The 24,839-nt window shown below is 37.4% G+C and overlaps 1 long non-coding RNA gene across 1 annotated transcript in view; it reads left to right on the top strand.

Annotated features, from left to right (window-relative positions):
- The window catches only part of LOC138753634 (uncharacterized), a 50,774-nt gene that overhangs the window by 6,696 nt on the left and 19,239 nt on the right, over positions 1–24,839 (top strand). Inside the window, exon 2 of the long non-coding RNA XR_011351316.1 lies at positions 11,930–12,002. This is a non-coding gene — a long non-coding RNA (uncharacterized lncRNA). The remainder of the gene's footprint in view (positions 1–11,929; positions 12,003–24,839) is intronic.

Genomic DNA, 24,839 nt, shown 5'->3' with positions numbered 1-24,839 from the left:
CACAATCAAATATAATCAAATATAATATAATACCTGGAACATTCATTGGGACTGTACCAGGTCCCAATGACTGTACCAGGTCTTCAATATCAAGAAGACTTTGTGTCAGCTCTTCTTTCTTTCCATGCTTCCTATTCTTCCCATTCCCATTCGCCCTTCTTTTAGGTGACAAAGATGAAGATCGTCCATTCCCTCAAAAAACTGGCAACGAATTGGCAAAAATTAATGCACCATGAACATTTTCAAAAAATTGGGATTGAAAATTGCCATAAAAAACTTTTAACAACACAGGATAACGAAAAGCAAATTTATAACCCTTCCTCCATAATACTTCTTTGGCTGAATTAAATTCCTGACATTGCCTAATAATTTCTTAACTCAAATCCACATAAAAAAATACTCTATTATTTTGAATCATCATTGAAGTTTGACTTTGTCGCGCCTTCTGCACCGCCAGTCGTAATATAATTTCCCTTTCTTGATATTTCAAACAACGAATTAAACCACCCATGGTGATTGTCCTGGAAATGGCTTCTTCCTTAATGCTCTATGCGCTCAATCCAACTCCAAACCTTCTGGAAAAAAATCCTTGCCCAACATCTCAGGAATCCATTTCTTAAAACTTTTTTAAATTGGATCAGAACCTTCAATATCTTCTGGGAGACCCACTATTTTTACATTATTCCTCTGTCTGATTTTCCAATAGGTCAATTTTCATCAATAATTCTTTTTTCTGAATCCCCCAATCCACAAAAGAATCCTCGACTTTTTCTATTTTTTCCCTATTACGTTCCACTTGATTTTTACATTAAAAAAATGCTGCTTCAATTAAAAAAAAATATCTTGTACCATATCTACTGATTTTATACATCTATTAACATCACTTTTAACTACAGTCATATCAAAATGCTTCATATTTGTCATTTCTTCACACATAGTACTCATTTTAGTTTTCATTTCCAAAATTAATCGAGTTATCTGTTTCGACATATTATCCATTTGAATTGCAATCTTTGGAGGGAAATGCTTGGAGAGTTTTGAGGGTGAACTGTAAAATTTTTGCTGAAGCTTGGACTTTGCTTAATGTTTATGCACCTAATATAGATGATAAATGTTTTATTTCAGAAGCTTTTTTGTTGTTAAATCAGGCTAATGAAAATATTCTAGTCGGGGGAGATTTTAATTGTGTTCTGGATCCTTGGATAGATCCCTGAAAAGTATAAGGAAATCAAAGATGGCGATACAAATTGGGGACTTGATGAAAGATTTAAATTTGGTGGATATTTGAAGAAGAGTTAATCCTACAGAGAAAGATTTTTCTTTTTATTCATTTCAACATGATTCATTTTCCAGAATAGATTTTTTTTTCTTGTGCAAGTTCGGAAGTGGTACGTTCATCCTACAGATGGAGGTTTAATACAATGTTATTGAAAAAAACCAGAGTTTGTTACTTTTGTTAAAGAACAGATTACTTTGCTTTTGGCTGAGAATGTTAATTCTGTAGATAGTTGTTTTGTATTATGGGATGCTTTGAAAGCTTATTTAAGAGGGCAGATTATTAGTTATACTACGAAAGTTAAGAAACAATATATGGCAGAAAGTTTAGAGTTGTAGCAACGAATTGCTGAGTTAGAGAAAGATTTTCAGAAAGATGTGACAGAAGATTAAAAAAGCGGCTTTGGCAAATTCGAAATTACGTTATAATACATTACAAACCTATCAATTTGAGCATTTAATTAATCGATCTAAGCAGTGTTTTTATGAAATGGGTAAGAGGGCACACAAGGTACTTGCATGGCAATTAAAAATGGAACAGGTATCGCAGACCACTAATGCTGTTAAAAAGAATTCAATAGTTACCTATAAACCTCAGGAAATTAATGACCAGTTTTATTCATTCTATCGAAATTATATACTTCTAAGTGGAAGCAGGATAATGGTTTTATTGAATCTTATTTTTCTAAATTAATATTACCGGTATTAGGGGAGGAAGATGTTATGGAATTGGAATCTCCATTTTCAGATTTTGTAATTAAGGAGGCTATGCAGGAGATGCCAAATGGAAAGTCACCAGGGGATTATGGATTTTCTGTGGAATTTTATAAAATCTTTTATGAAGATTTATCTTCTGTATTTGGGGATGTATTACAACAAATAACTGAAGAACAGGTGACACCAGAATCTTGTTCGAGTGCTTTAATCACTGCAATACAAAAAAAGATAGAGATCCGTTGAAAGTGTCTTCGTATAGACCTATTTCTTTATTGAATGTAGATTATAAAATTATAGCAAAAGTGTTCGTAAATCAGCTTGCTAAGTACCTACCTAAGTTGATATATATTGATCAAAAAGGTTTTATTAAGAATGGGAATGCATCAGATAATATCCTTCGGTTGATAACTTTAGTCAATGCATATCGAATGGTGGTTGCGCTAGATGCGGAAAAGCCTCTGCTATCGGGTTTTACCACACCCAGATTTTTAGGGTGTTTTTTTTAAGGGGTGATTTTTTTATTTAAGGTGCTAGAGAAGTTTAAATTTGGCCCTTTTTTTATTGGTTGGGTTAAAGCTTTATATACAAACCCAATTGCTAGGGTGGTGACAAATGGTCAAGTTTCTTTACCATTTAAATTGACACATTTGACTCAGCAAGGTTGTCCATTGTCACCAGCCTTATTTGCATTGGCTATTGAACCATTAGCTCAGATGATAAGACAGAATGAAAAGATAAGAGGGATGAGAGTTATGGATGAGGAATATAAGATGAATTTATTTGCAGATGATGTTTTGATATATTTGACAGAACCAAAAGAGTCATTGTCACAATTGCAGGAATGTTTATTACAATTTGGAGAACTTTCTGGATATAAAGTTAAATTGGATAAGAGTGACATTTTGCCAATTGGAGACGGTGATTATTCAGAATATAAAAGTATTATAAAATTAAAATGGTCAGATAAACTCAAATATTTAGGAGTAATTGTAAATGCTGATTATCAATCTTTATACAAGTTAAATTATGTTCCTTGATTAAAAAAAGATTAAAGCGGATTTATTTAAATGGAAAGATCTTCCGTTAACCTTAATTGGTCATGTAAACTGTATTAAGATGAACATTTTTCCTCGAATTCAATATTTATTTCAGTTGATACCACGTTCCCTTTCAAAGGATTTTTTTCCAGGATTTAAATAAAATGGTGAGGGAATTTTTATAGAAAGGTAAATTACCACGAGTAGCATTGTATAAACTCACATGGAAATATGCATTAGGTGGACTTCAGTTACCTAATTTTCAAAATTATTATGAGGCACCTCAGTTGAAATTTGTTAGCAGGTTGATAGACATGGATCAACCTCCAAGTTGGGCAAAACTGGAGATGGCTTGTAATTCTGAAGTTGAGGTGCATCAATTTATATTTCGATGGAATATGAATTTGTTGCGGGAATGTAATGGGAATGTAATATGCCAGTATTAAAACATTTATTAAAGGTTTGGACTAAAATAAATAATATTTTAAGATCAAAAGGTAAATTTTCAATTTTAACCCCATTATATAATAATCAGTTATTCCTTTCTCAATGTTCAATAATCATTTAAAGAGTTGGAACTCTAAGGGTATAAAGACATTGCAGGATTGCTATGCGGAAGGATTTTTCCCTCTTGGTTAACTCAGCCATTGTTGGTGAAATTATCTGAAGATATAGTGCAATACCAAGAGAAGTTATACGAGTTGCAACATGATGAATCTGCAAAATATCTGTTCAAAGTGAAAGGAACTATGACGTGGCTGTCTAATGAGATCGAAAAGAAATACCCAAACTCGACTATTTTAGCAAGGGAACTATTGTACTTTTTCCATCATCTTATTTAGTAGAATGTGGCTTCAGTGCTGTTAGGGGAAACATTAGAAATTACAAAATGGGGAGATTTAAGATTGAAGCTAACAAAATTAGTCCCTGGAATCGAAAAAAATCTGCAGCTGTCGTCAGGGGCAAGGTTCCCACTGAAGGAAAGACCATTGTTAAATGTTTTAAATTGTTGTCATATTGAAGTAGTAGATGAATATGAAATATGTCTTTCAGTGTATTCCAAACCTTTTATGCATTGAAATCTTTGGCTTGGCTTCGTGGACGAAGATTTATGGAGGGGGTAAAAAGTCCACGTCAGCTGCAGGCTCGTTTGTGGCTGACAAGTCCGATGCGGGACAGGCAGACACGGTTGCAGCGGTTGCAGGGAAAATTGTTTGGTTGGGGTTGGGTGTTGGGTTTTTCCTCCTTTGCCTTTTGTCAGTGAGGTGGGCTCTGCGGTCTTCTTCAAAGGAGGTTGCTGCCCGCCAAACTGTGAGGCGCCAAGATGCACGGTTTGAGGCGTTATCAGCCCACTGGCGGTGGTCAATGTGGCAGGCACCAAGAGATTTCTTTAGGCAGTCCTTGTACCTTTTCTTTGGTGCACCTCTGTCACGGTGGCCAGTGGAGAGCTCGCCATATAACACGATCTTGGGAAGGCGATGGTGCTCCATTCTGGAGACGTGACCCATCCAGCGCAGCTGGATCTTCAGTAGCGTGGACTCGATGCTGTCGACCTCTGCCATCTCGAGTACTTCGACGTTAGGGATGAAAGCGCTCCAATGAATGTTGAGGATGGAGGATGGAGCATTGAAATACACCTGCAGTAAATCATAAAATTAAAACTTCTTTTGAATACAATTTTTTTCCACTAATGGTGGGGCATAAAATTAAAGTGGGGCCAAGGGCAAGGTTGAGAACCACTGTGAGGGATGAATTTTATTGAATAGCTTGAAGCAGAGAGGGCTAGAGGATCTATTTTACAAAGCTTAGACAGAGGTAGTTAAAGAGAAGCTTTTGAAATGCTAATTAGTAAACAGATTTAAGATAATTGACAAAAATAACTTGTTAGGACAATATTTTGCCCAACTGATTTGTTTGTTTGTAATTTACTTCCTTAATTTTGGATGCAAATTTAATGATAATCTTTGCAAGGCAATTAAACAAACACTTGCAGAAGCAAATTCCAGAATACAATGATCAGGATTTCTCAGTCATTGGGTCACCTACTTAAGATGGTGATGAGACAAAAGTTTTGTGAAGGTCAAGAGTCTTTGCACCTCCAAGGTAAACCTAAACAGATATTGAACAAAGGGGTGAGAATTTAATGGGAAGGAATGCAGGGTTGACCTCCTCCGCAAATTAGGTTTGAAGAGTAGAACACTTGTGCTCCAAATTCGTGTTTGTTCACAAGAACACATGCATGTCAAGATGCTTCTTTCAGGTTTTAACAATTAAAATAATTGAATATCTTGGAAGAGCAATGCTAGTTTCAACATTTGTCTACCTTTCTACAATATTTTAAAATCTATGCTGTATTGAAAAGGAATTGAATAAATTGTACTAGTCTTAAAGCCTAACCACCAAAGCATCCTCCACTGGAATATGGTTTATGTTAATTGACTACTAAATTGTTTACCATCTTGGCTGGGAAATAGCCATTTATACCATTCAACTGAACTTTACAACAATTTAAATTTACATATCATAATGATTCCTGGATATTAAATTAGATATACAGGATTGTAATCGGACCCACGAGTCAGTGCCGCTCATTATACAGCCCATTAACCTACACCCCAGTACTTTTTGAAGGGTGGGAAAAAACCAGAGCCCCTGGAGAAAACACACAGGGAAAACGTGTAAACTCTTCATAGATAGCAAACGCAGGTCTGGTCCCAATTGCTGGTGCACCAAAGGCATTGCGCTAATAGCTACGCCAACCGTGGCACCCCAATGTAGGAACTTGGTCCATCTTGAAGAGTGGTGTTGGTAAAATTTGCACTGTCAATGCTAGCCAATGAAAAATGTTCCTCAATGGCTGGGTGGTCCAGATACTTCAAGCAGCTGATCCAAGTCTCAGTCTCTTTCAGGGTTATTATTTATGAAATATTTGAAGTATTTAGTTGTCCTTTCAATAAAAAAATCTAGATGAGGTAAAGACTTTGATCTATTATATTTTGGCTAAAGATACTGAACACATTTGCTTTCAAATGGAATGAGAACAAAATATCTTATTTTGATAGTTTGATTGCTTCTAGAATCAGAGAAGGCGAGAGAGCATCTTGCATGCTTTGAATTTGGGCTGTATCTTGCTATGTTTCTGCAAATCGTAATTCTCCTGGAAATTGACATGTGGCGACTATGCACCCTTTGGGGATTTTGGTTCATGTGCACAGTGTATACCTGCAAAACTAATCATGCAGGAAAAAAGAAAGAATGCCACTTGTGGTCACATAAAACAAGTATTAAAGACTACCTGCTGCCTGATCGCACTGTGGAGTCAGGGCTGGAAACTGACATTATGACAGAGGTGCCAACACCAACTGACTATTTATCCCCTTCCAAAAAATAAAACACACTACTTATGTCAATTTTTCCACTCACACCTAATGAATGATGATGGGCCTCATTCGACTGCAGATATCCTCTTCATATTTCAACTTTTCAGAATTTGGAATTGGTTTATGCTTTTCTATTAATTTTTAATTCTCTAAAAATTCACATAATATGCACTGGTATGTTGTGCTTTATGTCCCACCCCTTATGGCTCTCAATTGCATCCTCTTGACTTGAACTCCCTTTAGACTTCTGAACCCCAGCTACAGAACAATTACCAATCTAGGTTTCAATTCTTCAAGAACAAATCCCTCGAGCAGATTCCTCCCCTTGCCCATCTTCTAATGGCTACTCGCCAATACTGCCCTCTCACCTTATTGAACACCTTATTCAACAGGGGTCTTACCACTACTCACTGTCAGCCTCCCAGCACACCCCATCCAGGCAGGGGCTTAGCCAGGTTCTAAAATGGGGCGTGGGGTGGGGGGAGGGGGAGGAAACAAATTGGGTGTCAGGTCTCATATCAAATAATTTAAAATTCATTATACATTTTTATAGCACCTTTTACCATGTGCACGCCTAATAGTTGAATCAGTCATTGAATGGTTGAGTTGGCATTGGACAAATTTAAAAAAAATTGTTGAAAAGGCACAACTTTTGAAGAATTTGCTCGGGGAAAGCAATTGCTCCCCCTGCTGCTCCCCTCTTAGCTCTGCTGCTGCACCCAGGCTTCTTTTTTTTGTATGGATGCTTCAAGGATTATCTGGACAATGGAGATGAGTTCTCTGGCCATGTTGGGATCTGCTGTAATATCAAGCATTATCATTGTATTTCTTTCTTTTTCTTCTTTGGCTTGGCTTCGCGGACAAAGATTTATGGAGGGGTATGTCCACGTCTGCTGCAGGCTCGTTGGTGACTGACAAGTCCGACAGGCAGGCACGGTTGCAGCGGTTGCAAGGGAAAATTGGTGGGTTGGGGTTGGGTGTTGGGTTTTTCCTCCTTTGTCTTTTGTCAGTGAGGTGGGCTCTGCGGTCTTCTTCAAAGGAGGTTGCTGCCCGCCGAACTGTGAGGCGCCAAGATGCACGGTTGGAGTATTCAAAGTGCTGAAATATACATCACTGAATTGGGCAACTACATCCTCTTCTGAGCACGTGACCCTTTAATGATCCGTCTATAGAATTCAAATTCAAAGTTTGCTTGACTTCATTTAAAAAGAACTATTTTAAGCTTAACATTGCTGACATTTCATAACATGTCCATTTATCCTTCACTCTTGTATTCTAATATGCCAAATTACATTTTCTCCACAATCACATGCCGCTCAGCTACTGTGGTCTGGTTCAGGATTAATGCACGAATGTCTTCAATGCAAGTGAAGGTCATTTGGCCGATTAAGTCCGGATTGGCTCCACAGAAAACTAATACAAGCTGTCAAATTCCTTTCAAATCTGTCATTTTATTGCAAGCACTTTGACCTCTGGGCCACCAAAATGCTTTCCTTAATTAATTATTTAAAATGTAATTAAAGAACAATGTGAAATCTTCACTTGCTTTCACTAAACATTCGATTTCTGACAGAGAATTCTTTCGGAGCCAGTGATGATTGAATGTTGCACAACAATTTCTGCCAATTATCAATCCAAGTATGCTCCTGAAGGAGTGATACCCATTTCAATTTGTATACAAGAAGAGCAAATACTCAGCCTCAAGATTTTTGACAATTCTTTTGGACACTTTCTTCAACCGAGCGGAAATCACATGACAGGAAATAATTTATTCCAAAATCAACACATTTTAAAGAGATCAGATGGAAATAAAACATGGTGTTCAGTGGAAAATTTTGAATCATTGTCTGATTAAGACTTTGCTTTCCAATTTGAAATTTTCTGAGGTCATTTCCCACCAGCTTTATTCCCCATTTTTGAACCAGTAGTTGCTCATTTTAAGCTCACTGATTAGTACAATTTATAAATAGCAACATTGCTGCAGAGAGGCTATCAGTTTTGCTTTGAAAACATTAATTACACTTAATTGACTGACAATTTATCCTATTGGACAGAAAATGATGTCTCTCTATGTCTATTATCTTCATTAATGGAAAAGGAGAACTTACAATGGAATTTTCAGTGCTTTTTCACCCACATTAGAGTTTTTAAAAAACTCAAGAACAAGAAATTTTACATTTCTGTTTCAGTTGCTTTTAAGAGTCTGCTCTAAAAAAAATGGAACTACTCGAAACTTGATGCATGGTTCCTTTGAACTTTGCAAGTATGGTTATCAAATTACCTTCCCTACTCTTCGGATCAATATGAACTTTACTGTAAAGATACTATTAGATCAGAATTCCCTCTACATGCTTAAAGAAAACACTGCTCTCATGGAACAACCCCATTATTTCCACTTTTTTTTTCTTTCCCCAGCCTGCCAATTTACTCCCCATCAAATCCCAGCCTAGAGAGTAGCAATGACTTGAATCACCTTACAGTGCACAAAAAGTGAAAAGGCATTATTGCTGAATATAGAAAAATTATTCCCTTATTTGGATGAGCAAGCCAATTCCACTTACTTCAGATCTCTGGCATAATACAATACCAATCAATATCATGGAAGCTCACAAAAAGAATGAAAGGAGTACACCACCTTCAACTACCTACCTGCATGCTCCACTAAACACTTCCTACCCCACTTGTGGCAGAATCTGACATTAGTCTCAGTCACCTCAAATGCTGGAAGTTATCCACCTGATAAATAAATTCAAGTATTTTGTTATACATTGTATTCAATATATTTTAATATTCCTATTTACTTTTGAGGGATTTGAATAGACTTCCCGTATCTGGTTAATTTGCCCATTAAAAAGGTACTAGACAATCACATCCTGCACAAAACCTAATAATGATTGGTCTTTGATGAAAATCAATACTCGTACCAATGCTCAACCAAACAAATGTTATTAATTCATAGCTTTGTTTGTTATTGTTCTTGCATTGGCAGCCCATATTAAGCCATAACTTTATATTTTCACATTAATAAAGGATACATTTTTATTTCAAACAATTTGATTAAGGTTTCCCAATAAGAGGCATCTGCCCAAATCTTCTTACTACATCATTTGTGAGCATTACTGTTACATCACAAGAATCTAATATATTTCCATTGCCTTAAATCAGCCAATTAATCTATATTTTGATGGACATGTTCGTTTCTGCTCAAATATAAACATTGATTTTTTTTTTAATGTTAGCAGTTAGGGGGGGTGAGATTTGGGCCATCATATGAGACGAATTTTAAAATACTATAATGTATGTAATTGTTCTATACAAGTCTTGGAAAAATTAAAATAGTCAAAAGAATATAAACAGCAATAGATTTTGCTGCCAAATGCAAATGCAATTGTCACAAACCTGTTCTCTGCATAAAATTTATTAGCTATTTTCTGCTTTTATTTTGGAAAAACCCACCAAGATTAGATTCTAAGCATTCCCAATAAGATTTAAAGTGCTCTCTGGTCAATTTACTCTTCAATGTCACAAATGATCACATGTCCTATTAATACAAGTTGTTGAAACTTGTTCCAATAAATTTAACCTGTCCTAAATAACAGTCACTGCACTAAAACCCATTTCAAAGTAATTCAGGTCATCCTGTGGAAGTGAAGATATTTGTTTGATCTTTAGCTCAAACAGAAGTTATTAGGATTTCCCTCTTCATCATTTTAAAGATGATTAAAAAGAGATTTGATGAGTATCTCTACTCTCTCCACTGCAACAGCAAAGACCTCCAAGTGGCCCAACCCCTTCAAGTTCGCGTCCATTGCCATATGGACAAATCGATGCGACCTCAAAATCAGAAGAACGCCACCAAGTATTGCATGTCAGTCTTTAACCAGATAGCAACATTGATAATACCAATACCACCCCCCACCCCCGGCTCTTACTCTCACTATTCTGACTCCCTTAATCCCCTTCTTGAAACCCTAGATTCTCAATCCAGTTCTTTATTTGACCAACATTTCATATCTTAGAACTGCAAGTTGTATGTGTCGATTATTTCTTATTTATGCCCAGTAAAAAGTGCCTTACCCTGAGCCATACAATTTCAGATTAGACTATGAACAAGCCTCATTTCACCTTTCAAAGTATCTCAACCAATACAATTTTGCAGAGATATATCCTGTTGATATGAAGAACCAAGACTAATTCTTGACCAACTTTTTACAATTGGGCTGTAACTCCTGCCAAAAGTAGCCATTAAAGCAATTAATTGACCGTGCTTTTTTTTTTGCATGTTCTGAACAGGTGCGATGGCTTCAAGTCATGTTTTCAATCATCTGATTGCACATGTACAACCTGACAAAACAACATTCTCCAGACCTCTGTGCAAAACATGCAGACAGAACACACAAAGACAATACATATGCAGGATGAGTATTCATATATGCAAATAAATACATACATTTTCATAAATATGAGAGCATCTGATTGTTTGTGGGAGCAGTTCCATTTGCCCATGGGAAGAAGCTGTTTCTCAGCCTTGCAGTGCTAGCTCTCATACCCCTGAATCCATTTCCTGATGGGAGTAGCTGAAAGATGCTGTGTGCGGGGCAGAAGCATTGGGTCCTTGATAATTTTGCATCCTCATTTAAAATGTTAGAGCTTTGCTTAAGCTGGACGTCCAGGCTCTGAATGCCTTGGCAAAGACAATGGAACTGCTTTGGGGAAAGAACTTCAAAAGCAGGTGCAAATCAAAGTCCAGGCTCAAGTGCTGATAAAGATCTTTCAAAGATTGGGTTTGGAGCCTTGGAAGTAGTTGTTTGGTTTTTACAAGGGGAAAGAGAGTGAGAGCAAGAATTCAGTTCTACAGTAGCATTTGGAGGCTGCAATGTGGCAAGCTGGCAGGCTTGTTGAAAACCCCATTTTGAAGATGGGTTGTGAGTTCGGAGTTCAGCCTGTTGAAAGCTTTTGTGGTCCTTACAAGAGGAAATGGCTGGCTAGAGTGTTTCTCCTGAAATAAGGGAAACAAGAGGAACTCTGGTGACATGGAGAAGGGGTTATAATTTGGAAAGACCATGATGGGTCAAGTTTCTTCAGCAAGACACTGAAGTGGCTGACTGGAGGAAATCAGTTTGTGTGTGTCCACCAAGCAACAAATCTCTCTGACACCAACAAGAACCTTCCTGAGCAGTAACCATTTACCTTTAAGCACCAGAGCCTGGTGAAAATTCATAAATGTTAAATTCTGTGTACAGGGTAAGAATTGCCTGGTACCGGTGAACTTGGAGTGAGAAGTGAGATTGGACTGTCAATCAAAGTACTTTCCTGAACATTTCCACATTACATACACCTGCACTTAGAATTAGTAGGGGGTTAAGTTAATAGTAATAAGTTAAAGTTTCATCACGTTTTTATGTTTAAAGGAAATTAAAAGCAACTTTTATTTAAGTAACCATTTGTCTTGGTGAATTTCTATTCCTGCTGGGTTTTGGGGTCCTCTGGACTCAACAGTAGCCATGTTTTGCCTTCTAGATCGCATGGGGCAGAACAGCACTGACATATCTGAATGTCATCTTGTCTCCTGTACGGAAGGCAACATCACAAGGTAAGAGAAGTGACCAGACCTTAGTATCCAACTATGGTTTCTAGTTAATCCTGATTGTGAATCATTTGATCTCAGTTACATCTGCAATGTAATTACTGATGTTGCCAGCCTCTAAACTCATGTACTCCTCAATGTGTACATGACCATTGTCAGTGTTCACTTACCTGAAACAGCTGTTGCCCCAAAGCGGTCCTGTCGCCTTGTTGTGGCAATCCCTGGCCTCGTCCTAACCTCCCTGCAAAATGACTTAGTTCATTTTGGCAGCAGCATATATGCCTGGGTTAACGGGGCAGGTCATATATGTGATCCGAGTAACAAAGGTGGTAGTGAGGGGCATCCTTTTTACATGCCAAAGAGGTTTGTGTACACCTAATGCAGGGGCTTTCTCCTCTGGTGGTGAAGTTGACTTGCTGTTGAAACAGTGGGAAGACCATTTGCAGCTAGGCATGATTGAAGTCACCAACTACAATCATGGATTCATCTGGGTGGGACATCTAGCCTTTGTAGTTGGCACTGTAAAGCTGCTTCACAGGATCACCCTCATTAGCCGAAGTTGGAACAGAAACTGCAGTAATCAACATGGCCGAGAATTCCCTGGGGAGGTGGAAGGGTCTGCATTTTACTGTAAGGCAAACCATCTCTGCTGAGCAGAAGATCTTTAGAACAGACACTTACGTGCACCAGTTTTCACTGATGTAAATGCACAGTCCCCTTCCTGGAGCCTTGCCAGAAGGAACAGTGTCACAATCTTTCTTGATGGAGATGAGACCACCAAGCTGGATCACGGTGCCTGGAATGGTGTCCTGGAGCCATGATTATTTTACCACCATAGCACAGCACTCATCTCTGGCTCAGATCCATTTTCTTCTCCAACAATATTATATTGGAGAGCAGGACCATCAGGACTTTAGGTCTGTAGAGGTAAATTCTCTATCTACCCTGATGCTGACCCACTTCCCACATTTCTGTCTTCTCCAGCAGCACTTCTGATGGCCCTCTGAGGTGTCTCCCATGATCTGCTGCAGTGTGTGTCCCCTGCTTCAATAGGTTCAGAATTTTACTAATACAATCCATTAATTTTAAAGCAGGGTTTGTATTAATTAGGATGTGTTTCCAGATTATAGAAATTTGTAATGGGTTGGGAATTTCACTGTTGTGAGGAGCCGAAATGGCAACCTCCTGCACAATAATTTTTTTCCCTTATAAAGATAGTTTTTTTTCCTTATCCCAGACCACTTGGATCACAAAATTAATGTGGGACTTTTTCCCAGTGGATTCCTTTAAGTAACCTCATAAAAAACAAACGTCTGTTTTATTGGTTTCCAGAGAGCCATTCAATCCATTAAGTTCTTGCTGGATCCCATTGGGAAATCTCATTCCCCATGTCCCAGCAACATGTTCTCAGAGCTTATTTACACCCACTTGATTGTCCCATCATCCACTTAGAGCAAATTTGCAGTAGCTAATTAACCTAACCAGCATTGACGTGCAACGGATGAAGCATCAATTCCTCACTGGAGGCTCAAACTCTGGCAGCTGGAGCTGAGAGGCAGCAGCACTGCCTGTGTCATTCTGCAGACTTTCTCGTCTGGCCTGCGCAAATTCAAGTCTTATTCACCTATAGGGAAATGTTTTGCTGACAATAATAATAATTATTTTTTAAAAATATTTTCACCGTTCACCAAATGCCTGAGAGTGTGGGGATTTGCTGCAGCTGATGTTATGGCCCTTTGGAATTTTGACCTAGTGATGAGGGAGAGGGTGCTCAGAACATTTGTCAGATGAAGACAAAACTTCAATAGCCTTAATCTATTCACTGGCTAGAATCAAACTGAACAAATCGCAGGCATGCTCAGTGGACTGGAATTTCCAGATTTAGCTCACTTTTGCAAATAGGAAATTTGTTACTTAATTGAAAAAATACTATACTTCTCTAAACAATTTTAAAAACAACCTCAATATTTTCTATTACTCATTCCTGCAACAAGGACTGTAATATAGAGCATATACAATACAAGCTGCAAATGATAACCTAGTGCAGACAAACTTTCTGTTCCACAAATTGCTTGGAGCTCCAGTTTATGTAATCTGCATTTCACTCATACTGTACATTGTGGACACTGAACATCACCCTCCAGCTTTTGCCTATTTGACTCATTAACCATTAGTTTCTCATTTTAAATTCGGTATCTGTAACTCTTGGAAAGCTGTCAGATTATGCTACATTGCACACAAAAAAAACATTTATGGATGGGGTGATGCCAGAGAGATGGATGAATGCCACAACCCATTTGTTTACTGGCTACCTGACTAGACTGAGCAGTGCATTGATAATCATTGTGTCTCAGTGAACACAAAAAAAGATGGACCAATATGCACTATTTATGCAGTTTTCAAGAATGAATGTCAGTCAAGATAAAACTTCAAGTACAGAATAATCATGCTTACTTTTGAGCACAAATTACATTCAAACTGTAAACTACAGTACCATATCCACCAAATAATTAATCCAAGTTCTGATTTAAGACAGATGGGAACTTGGCTCTAGTCAAGTGTACATTTGATGAAACATTTGCACTGGGTTACTCTGCCCCAGTTATTTAACAGTACAAAGCACATCATTCTTGATCAATGTTTGCTGTTTGATTGTCAAAGATAAATTTGAGGTCAGTTTGAGTTCAGTTTGGCCAGAACATGTTGTAACCAAGTAGTTAATTGATTAAAAGTCCCTCTGATTTTATGGGGCATATGCAATCAGCTCCCCTCCACAAACCAGGCAAGTGTTTTTTTTAAATACAAAAACTTTGCAGCTTGTTCAATTCCTCCCATTTCTACAGCCATCAGCACTTAAATATGTCAGTTTCTTTCTCTCTTTCTTCCCCTCCCCTGCATTTGCTACATGCAATATTTCTCCTTCCAAACCTACAGCTCTTCAACTTTCTCCACAACTGTATTGGAACTGCTTCCAGCATTCAAATTTCCTTCACTTTTGCTTCCAACATCTACCCTGGCATCAAATTCATTTTGACTAAACCTTGACACTTTCAGGATCTATTTCCATCTTAAGATGGAAACTAACCATCAATTACCTGCTACCAATCAGTAGAAACCATAGCCACCTTAACAACACTTACTGCCAGCTTGTCTCCTACAATAATGCCATCACTTTCAGTTTCTTAATCTCTGCTAGATCTTGTAGGGTTTTCTGTTCTAGGACTTCTGAAAAGACTTTAGGAAACTTGGCCACCCCTCTATCATCCACTGGCACGGTTTCACTGTTCAGATTTATTGTTAGAGTACATACATCACAAACAACCCTAAGATTCCTTTTCCTGCAGGCCAGGTAGAATTTCTACTCATCAGTGGTGCAAAAAAAAACTGTTTTCAAGAAGCACACACAAAAGTGAAATGTAAACAAAAAAAGTGCAAACTGACTGAAATAGAGAAAATAAATATTCAATAATGAATATACAAAGTAAGAGTCCTTAGACAAATCTGAGTGAATTTGCGGTTCAGTAGTTTAATGGTAGAGAAGTACCAACTGTTGCTAAACATGGCAGAACAAGTCTTGTGGCATCTGTACCTCTTTCCTGATGGCATCAGCAAGAACAGTGCACATCCTGGCTAGTGTGAATCCTTGATTACTGCTGCTCTCCAACAGCAGCATTCCATGTAGATTTTCGCAATGGTGGGGAGAGTTTTCCCTGTGATGTACCGGGCTATATCCACAACCTTTTGCTGGGCATTTTGCTCAGAGGTACTGATGCCCCCATATCAGGCCATGATGCAGTAGTCATTGCACTTTTACAGATGTGTAGTGGAAAGTACAAAGTTTTTTGATATCATACCAAACTTCCACAAACTCCCGAGAAAGTAAAGGCACTGATCTGATTTTTTCAAAGATATTGATGTGTTGGGTCCAAGAAAGATCCTTTGAAATATTGACTCCCAGAAATTTCAAAATGTTCACCCTCTCCACCTCTGTTCTCCCAATAATCACTAGATCATATACCTCTAGTTTTCCTTCCTAGAGTTCACAATCAGCTCCTTGATTTTGGTGACATTGAGCACGATGTTGTCAGTATGTTATTCAGCCAACTTTTCAATCTCCCTCCTGTTTGGCAACTCTTAGTCTTCTTCTATACAACCCACTACAAAAGTATCATCAGCTAATTTGTAGATGGTTTTACCTGTATTATCATACCAAACTGCACATTCGTAGGTGTAAAGCAAGTAAATCAGGGAGCTAATTACACAGTCCTGTGGTGCTCCAATATTGATGGAGATTATAGAGGAAATGTTCTTACCAATCCCCACTGATTGTGGTCTGGGAATGAGGAAATCCTGGATACAATTACAGTGGGGTATTGAAGCACAGGTCTTAGAATTTGTTGTCGAGTTATAGGGGATGATGATGTTGAATTGTAGTCGATAAAGAGCATTTGCTTCCAATTCCAGCATCTGCAGTCTTGTGATCCTCCTTTACAATAGTTGGAGGGCTTGCTTAGATTTCTAAGATATCTATTCTCATTCCTTACCTCCAGCCCAGACAGAACAAAGTTCTCTTGGTTTTCACCCCACTAAACACTGAAACAAGATCAGTTTTTTTTCTATTTGTACCACCAACAATAGCACTCTGCCACCAATCACATACTACTCCCCCCTCCCAAAGAATCCAGATCATGATCTGCCCATACCTCCCCACTGACTTCTTCCTGTCTCCTAGAAATGCAAGGGATGCAATACCAGTCCCTGCACATTTATCCAGGACCCAAACAGCATTCCCATGCAAGACAGAGATTCACATGCTCCTTCAACCTGATCTATGCAATCAATAAGAGCTTCCCTTTATTGGCAAGGGCAGACTAGGCACTGTTTTGACGTGCACCAAAGGGCAAACAATCATTGAGCTTTGGTTGCTTATCATTTCAACTTTATTTCTACACCATCTTGTGCCTTTTAAACAACCATGTGCAATAAAATGTCAATTAAAGAATAGCAGCACATACGCAACATGGACAGTTGATAATTTGATGTTGTGAATACAGTGTTTCCAATTTCAGGCAACTTGCACCTTGTCCTTTTCCCATTCCAACTAGTTCATCTTTGTTCTCATCCTTTGGTCATTTTTAATTCCCATGAAGTAAACAAGATACCTTTCCGTATCTGGTATCATCTATCTTCAGCCCTCCCTTGGTTGGTTTCATACCATTTCTATCTCTTCTTTCCCCACCAAGCACAATCTGCCTGACACTGTTCCATCTCCGACTTCACCATTTACATCCCAGCTTTTGTACCTCCCTCTGCCACCAATGTGGATGTTGACCAAGTTCCTCCAATAGTTTGCCCTACCCCATCTATACCAAAGATTAGCAGTCTCACCTCCATTATGAAAAATGGACACCCAAATGGTATAATTCAACACTTTTTGTGAAACATGGATTTCTTTGGTCGAAAAAGTAAAATAATTTAAAACGATTAAATGTAATTAAAATATTAGCATTTTAAACTTTATTTATACGTTCAAAAAACAAATAATATGACATATACAGCAATTAAACATGAACATGAACATTTTTTTATATTTTTATATATATATAAAAAAAAGAAAAAGGAACCCACCCCTTCAGCCAACTCTCCTAAGGAGAGCCATAAAAAAAGAAAAAAGGATATTTAAAAAAAAGTTAAATATATATATTAAAATCTAATCAATATAAATTGAAATATAAATATTCCAAGTATAACAGCCATTTATTAATTAAAAAATTATAATTATAATGCAAAACATGCATAATTTTTTCCATTATTAAACAATATTTCATCTCATTATGCCATCTATTAATATCAATCATATTTGTATCTTTCCACGTACTAGCAATACATTTTTTTGCTACGGATAAAGCTTAATATACAAAAGCAAGCTGGAAATTATTTAATCCCAACCCTTTCAGAGGTTGCAAACTACCCAATAAAAACTGTTGGATCTAAAACTATTTTAATCTTATACAGATATTCTAAAAATGATTGAATTTTCTTCCAAAAAGATGGTATATGTTTACATGACCAAACAGCATGAAAAAAAGTTCCAACCGTATTACCATATCTAAAACACAGATCTGATTCATTAAAACCATATTTTTTAAAATTTTCAGGTGTCAAATATAATTGATGTAAAAAATTGTAATTAATCATTGCATAATGTGCATTTATCAATCGAGTTACACTATTATAACAGATATCTAACCAATCTTCTTCAGAAAAAATAAAACCAATATTCACTTCCCATTTAATTTTAGATCTATCCCAACCCTTTTTATCCACACCATCCTATAATATTTGATACATAAATTAAATATAACCCTTCTCTGGTACCTTCATAAGAAAAGTCTCAAATTTAGTCATTTTAGGTAAAATCATCTCTCTACCAAACATACATTTTACCAAAGATTGAATTTGATAATAAAGAATTCTTATCAATACCAAAATCTTCCCTCATCTGATTAAAAGATAAAAACTTACCCTCTTTAAAACAATCTCCCAAATTTTTCACACCTTTAAATCTCCAATGCAATAAACTTTGATTATGAATTGAAAAAGAAATAAGTTGATTATTATACAACAGAGTCAAAACCAATAATTTACCCCTAGAACCTATCAATTTATCTTTCTTTATCCACAACTTCATTAAATGTTTTAGTATAGGCAGATTATATTGTTGTAACAAATTCATATTCCACCTAAACAAAAATTGATGTATTTCAAATTCAGAAATACTTGCCATCTCAATTGCCTATCACATGACTGATCACTATAGCAACCAGCTTTAATCAAGCTATTTGCCATGCTCTTGATATGTTTTAACTATTTTAGTTTTTACAGTGATAGTCATAAAAGTTTTAATAAATCAAGTAGAATTTACCATATCACAATTCCAATTGTCTATTACATTTCTAGATGAAGGGAATAATTGATGTTTTATTTAGTTGGGTTCCAACCTCAGTCGCATGTTTTTAATGTGCCTTTCTTCTTTTCTGTGGGGCATTGTCACAGGAACTGATTTTATCTTCTTTTCCCAAAAATAATTAAATCAGAATCTATTGAAATGAACAAGTCATGAAATTTGGTGCTTTGCACAGTGGAAGCAGTCATAAAAAAATTAGCATTTTAAGTCAAATTATTCAAATTGGCTCAAATCAAAAGTCAGGCATTAAAACCTGTAATGGTTATTGAACCAGCATTATTCCATTAGCACAAATATTGTAGAATTGACTGATTTGATGCAAGTATTGAAATCATTAAAATTTCAGTTGGAACCATTAACAGGAAATGTCAACAGATTGCACTCGAGTTTGTGCAACCATTGCATTGAAGCTCCAAATATCCCCCCTTCATTCTGTGTAATACATTCAACTCTTCCAATACGTTCCCTTTCCTCCAAGGACCCAGATGCCAATTCTTCACTTTAATCATCCTATCTGAAGCCAAATTTTCAATCTTACTTCCATCTGCAAGCACCAGCTGCAAAGTTTGGTTTGGCTATTGAAGTGTCTGACAGATTAGGAGCAGAAGTAGGGATTGTGATCAGGCAGCCTTTAGAATGTCAGGCATCATTTGTAGGCCTCAGTGGATTTGGGCTCCAAGACAAGGTCATCTGCATGTCACGTATTGGACAATCAGGATACAAGGGTACAGATAAAGGGTTAGGTCAGTAGTTCTCTACTTTTTACTCATATACCACTTCAAGAATTCCTAATGCCATCACTGCTCTGTGATTGGTAAGGGATTGTTTAAGGTCGTAATGGGAGTGGGAAGCAAAGGTTGAGAATCTCTCAATTGTTACTGAAATATTTTGCTTAAGAAAAGTTGTTAATAGCCCATTTCCTTTGGAGTTATGAAACCATGCACATAATGAGTCAATTAGGTACAATTAAAACAGTGATTTTCAAACTTTCTTTCCATTCACATACCACCTTAAGCAATCCCTTACTAATCAGAGCACCTATGACATAGGGAACATTTAAAGTGCTATGTGAGTGGGGGAAAAAAAAGGCTGAGAACCACTGAGTTAGGTCATTACAAATATTAGGATCTTGAGGGGATCAGGGGTAGAAGAATGAAGGAAAAATATGGGAATTGCCTGACAGGGACCTCAGCTGGTGCTGCTGAGTCAGTGACAATGATCTCTCTAGGAACATTTATCACTCCAGCAATTGACTATTATGTTGCAATGTGCTTAGTACTTTGTGCTTTATTTTTTTTTATTTAAAATGTCTTGTAATGGACAACACTGCATGATCCAGTTTCTGAGCCACTAAACATTAACAGATCCAAAGTGAAGAATCTGGTCCAAAACATCCAATGTAAGCACAATAGAATTCACATAAAGTACAATAGATTAAAATATGGATGTAACAGCTTTGAAATACTGGTACTTGATATTCTACCTTAATCATATATTCCAATCGTTGTTTAGCTCCATTTTAATTAACCAGTTTTATGCATTCTGGTGTCTTTTGTAAGGCTTTAAGTCTTACTTTTGCACTTTATTGATCTTCCCCCCCCCCCGTATTGCAACCAACTTGTTTACATTTCTTTATTTGTTTACACATGTAGTTGAGCACAGTTTTAATTTAAAAATAAATCAGTCAATATGCAACTGTCTGAAGCAAATGTAACCACATAACTCTTGTGGGTAATGGAGTTAAGGGTTATGGGGTAAGGCTGGAAAGGGGTACTGATGGTAATGATCAGCCATGATCTAAAATGGCGGTGCTGGCCCGACGGGCCAAATGGCCTACTCCAGCTCCTATTGTCTATTGTCTATTGTCTCACATCGTGACCCAATTCACCTTAATGCACAAAAATAGAGGCCAAAGTGGACCATTCCACCCCTTGTAATTCCCTGCCATCAAGATAATGAATGATCTTTTATCTCAGCATTAATCCCCCAAATCCTTCAACATCTAAAAATCCAGAAATCACCATTCAAAAATGAAAATTAAAGTTTAGGCAACTTTCCTAAAGATCAATTGCTGTCCAACTTTGATGAACCACCCCCATAGCTGGAGGCCAAATCATGATTGGAAACTCCAGAAATAAAATATTCAAGCACCAAAAGCAAAGAGTCAGTATCAATTCGATCAGCTTTTATCCTTCTAAAGCATAGGCTCAATATGGTTGATCATTTCTTGTAGGAGAAACTTATCACAGGGATCAATTTGGCAAAACCGGTCATCTCCCACTATTGAAAGAACATTGCTCCATAAATAGGCAAGGGATCAGTATTCCTGATGTAGTACCAAATTCTGCTCCTACGACCCTCAAGAATTCTTACAGCATAGTGAGCAATTCAATATCTCATTGAATCCCATCAGTTTCACTTCTCCCTTAAATTGCATAACATACTTTTCTGCACATCTAATTCTCTTTTGAAATTTGCTTTTAAAATAGAATATGAAAAAGGCCCGTTTGCTCTCAAGCACTTCTTATTTGGTTTGGATGGCTTTTGTCTACTTTGTTATTATACTCTGGATTCACAACTATCAACATTCTATTGAAGCAAAAGGCAGCGAAAATTCCTTGCTCAGAAAGTCTATTTAAAAAGGTCAAATACAAACAAAACTAACTACAGACCATTGGCATACACAAGTAAACACTTCATTTGTAGCTCTTTATGGAACCAAAATAAACTCAAATAGAAGCACTTTTAGCTGCTGAATTTCTAATCTTTCTTTGTACATCATCTCGTAAACATTATTAATTAGCTGTTCTTCTTCGTAGCATTCTATGCAGAAAAGGTTCTGATGCGTTTAGAATTGAATGGTACTTCAAATCGGAGAACCAATAGTGCAAAACCTTAAGATCATCTCCAGAGATTCATATATTCCTGCACTCGCTACACACACACACACACACACGCACGCACGCACGCACGCACACACACACACACACACACACACACACACACACACACACACACACACACACACACACACACACACACACACACACACACACACACACACACACACACACACACACACACACACACACACACTTTTCCAAATTTTCTTCCCCTCTTGTTCAACTTGCCAGTAGATTTTGTTGTCAGAGCTTGAAAAGATCAATAACCTTGTTAAAAATTATCTCACTTGTATTGTGGTTACCCTTGTGGAGGCTTGAAATGTCACAAAACAACTGATCAGCTATCTAGCAATTATTCCAAAGAAACAAATGGTGTTCGCATCAAAGTTGTCTGCAATCTTTTTTGCTATGACTAATGGCGAATAAATTGCTAGTTTGCCTTCAGATTTTAAAGAAAAAGACAATCTGAATTTATCAGGTCATTAAATTGACTTAACACAATTACATCTTATGGGTCAGATACAATTTCTCAGAATTCTCAACTTTGAGATTTCTGAATTGGTGTTGAAACATACAACTGATTTCCTAACTGCATCTCCAAATAATTGTGACCGTGTTTTTCATTTAAAGAATGGTGTTCAAATTAGTGCAAGAACACAACCTGCAACTACTTCATGTTTCAAGGCTAGAGATAAATTTTACAATCTTTGCTATCAAGGCAATAACTTTATCCCCCACCGCAAGATATTTAGAACGGCACTTAAACTTGCTGTCACTTTGAAATAGATAATAATACACAATAGCAATAAGCCTTTCCAGAATAGAATTTGTGTCCAGCAAGCCATTCAAAAGTGTTATTAGAAATATTCTGACAACTTTCTATGACAGATAGCATCAATCATTTTCAACTGCTTGAAATCCATGTGAGAGAGTAAAAAAAAAACAGGCGTTTGGCAAGAACAGCAGCAACACATATACAGCAGAAACAGCCTCTCAGGCCACTCCTTTACCTTATAAGAGGCAATTAAGCTGCCAGCCCTCTCTTCTTTGTGAAGAGATGAAAACGAGTCACAAAGGAAAACATCACTTGATCATTATTGCACCCAGGTCTCTGGCAGAGGCCGTAATTCCATAAGCTTTTCCAACCAATGGCATGGTCCTCATTACTCAAATAGCTTGCATCACCTCTGATATACCATTGAACTTAGCAACAGAACATTCACTTTCATTATCACCACCATTGGACACGCTTCTTCTAATGCATACTTTACTCTCTCGAAGCTTCAACATCAGGGATGTCTTAATAATTTAACTGTAATTGACAGCATACAAGATCCACTTTCCTCCCCCCCAAAAAATAAGCCACGGGTCTTATATGTGAATTTGAAATTGAGCAGCTGTCCAGGAAGCAGGCCCACAGCTTTCTGGGCCATCTTCTCTTGGGTGTCCCATGCTTTCTGGAGCTGCTGCTCACTTCCCTCGGTGCGAAGGTCAACAATGGGAGTCCCCACCAGCAGTGCAAGACTGTGGTCTCCAGAGCCGCCGCCACCACTCACTTCCCCGGTGAGAAAGGACGACCATGGCAGCCACTGTCGGCAGAGCAAGAGGAGGAAACTGTTTGCCAACTTACTCATAAATACACTGAAAAAAAACTCTTCCTATTCCCTGCTGAAATGGGGGTGGGGTGGGGGGAAAGAGAGTCTTAAATGCCCATGGGCCTTATATGCTGGAAAATATGGTACTTTCCTCAGATCTATCTGGAAAGCTTATTTCCACTAAGCAATCCACACTAGTATTGGGGAACAAGCAGCTCATCTTAAAAATTAATAAATGAAGAACTAGACAGTGCTGATCAAGTGATATCCATCCCAAAACTACACATTCCTCTTCTTGCTTATGGGGGAGGGGGGGGGGCTATTTCATTTTTCTCTCACACATTAGTTGGATCTCATCAACCATACCAAAAATTTCTCCACAATGGTTTATTATGTAGTCTAAATCTAATGCATTAAAAGAAAGTACAATGAGCAACAACAAAAATCTTGCACTGTTAAACTCACCACTTCAATGACTGGAGGTGAAATAGGAAAACTGCTCAACCAATATCAAAAGCAAAGGCCTCAAGAGAAAGCAAAACAATATTTTCACATAACTTCTTTCATTGGCGAACCATGTCAACAGTAAATGTAAGACCAGCTTCTCTAATTGATATAATTTACCAGTTAAGCCAGGCACACCGGTCAAGCAATGGAAAAAAAAGCTTTTTCTCTTTTGCATTTGAGCAAGAAACCATATAACCACTTACAGCACAGAACAGGCCAGTTCGGCCCTACTAGTCCATGCCGTAGCAAACTTCCTGTCATCGGCCAATGATTTCCTATCACATGACTGATCACTATAGCAACCAGCTTTAATCAAGCTATTTGCCATGCTCTTGATATGTTTTAATTATTTTAGTTTTTACAGTGATAGTCATAAAAGTTTTAATAAATCAAGTAGAATTTACCATATCACAATTCCAATTGTCTATTACATTTCTAGATGAAGGGAATAATTGATTCATTTAGTTGGGTTACATACTCCCTGTTCCAACCTCAGTCGCAAGTTTTTAATGTGCCTTTCTTCTTTTCTATGGGGCATAGTCACAGGAACTGATTTTATCCTTTGCTCCCAAAAATAATTAAATCAGTATCTATTGAAATGAACAATTCATGAAATTTGGTGCTTTGCACAGTGCAAACATTCATATAAACCAACTTATAACAATAAATAACAAATAAGTGCGTGAAAAGTGAGACAGGGTCTTTGGTTCGTTGATTATTCAGGAATCTGATGGCAGGGGGAAAGAAGCCGTCTTTGTGCCGTTGAGTGCTCACCTTTAGGCTCATGTACCTTTTTCCCAATGGTAGCAGAGTAAAGAGGGCATGGTCTGGGCGGTGGGGATCCTTCAGCATAGAGGCTGCTTTATTTACG

This window comes from Narcine bancroftii, chromosome 2, assembly GCF_036971445.1.
Source record: "Narcine bancroftii isolate sNarBan1 chromosome 2, sNarBan1.hap1, whole genome shotgun sequence".
Classification (NCBI taxonomy): Eukaryota; Metazoa; Chordata; class Chondrichthyes; order Torpediniformes; family Narcinidae; genus Narcine; species Narcine bancroftii.
This window is presented reverse-complemented; position numbering and strand designations above follow the sequence as displayed.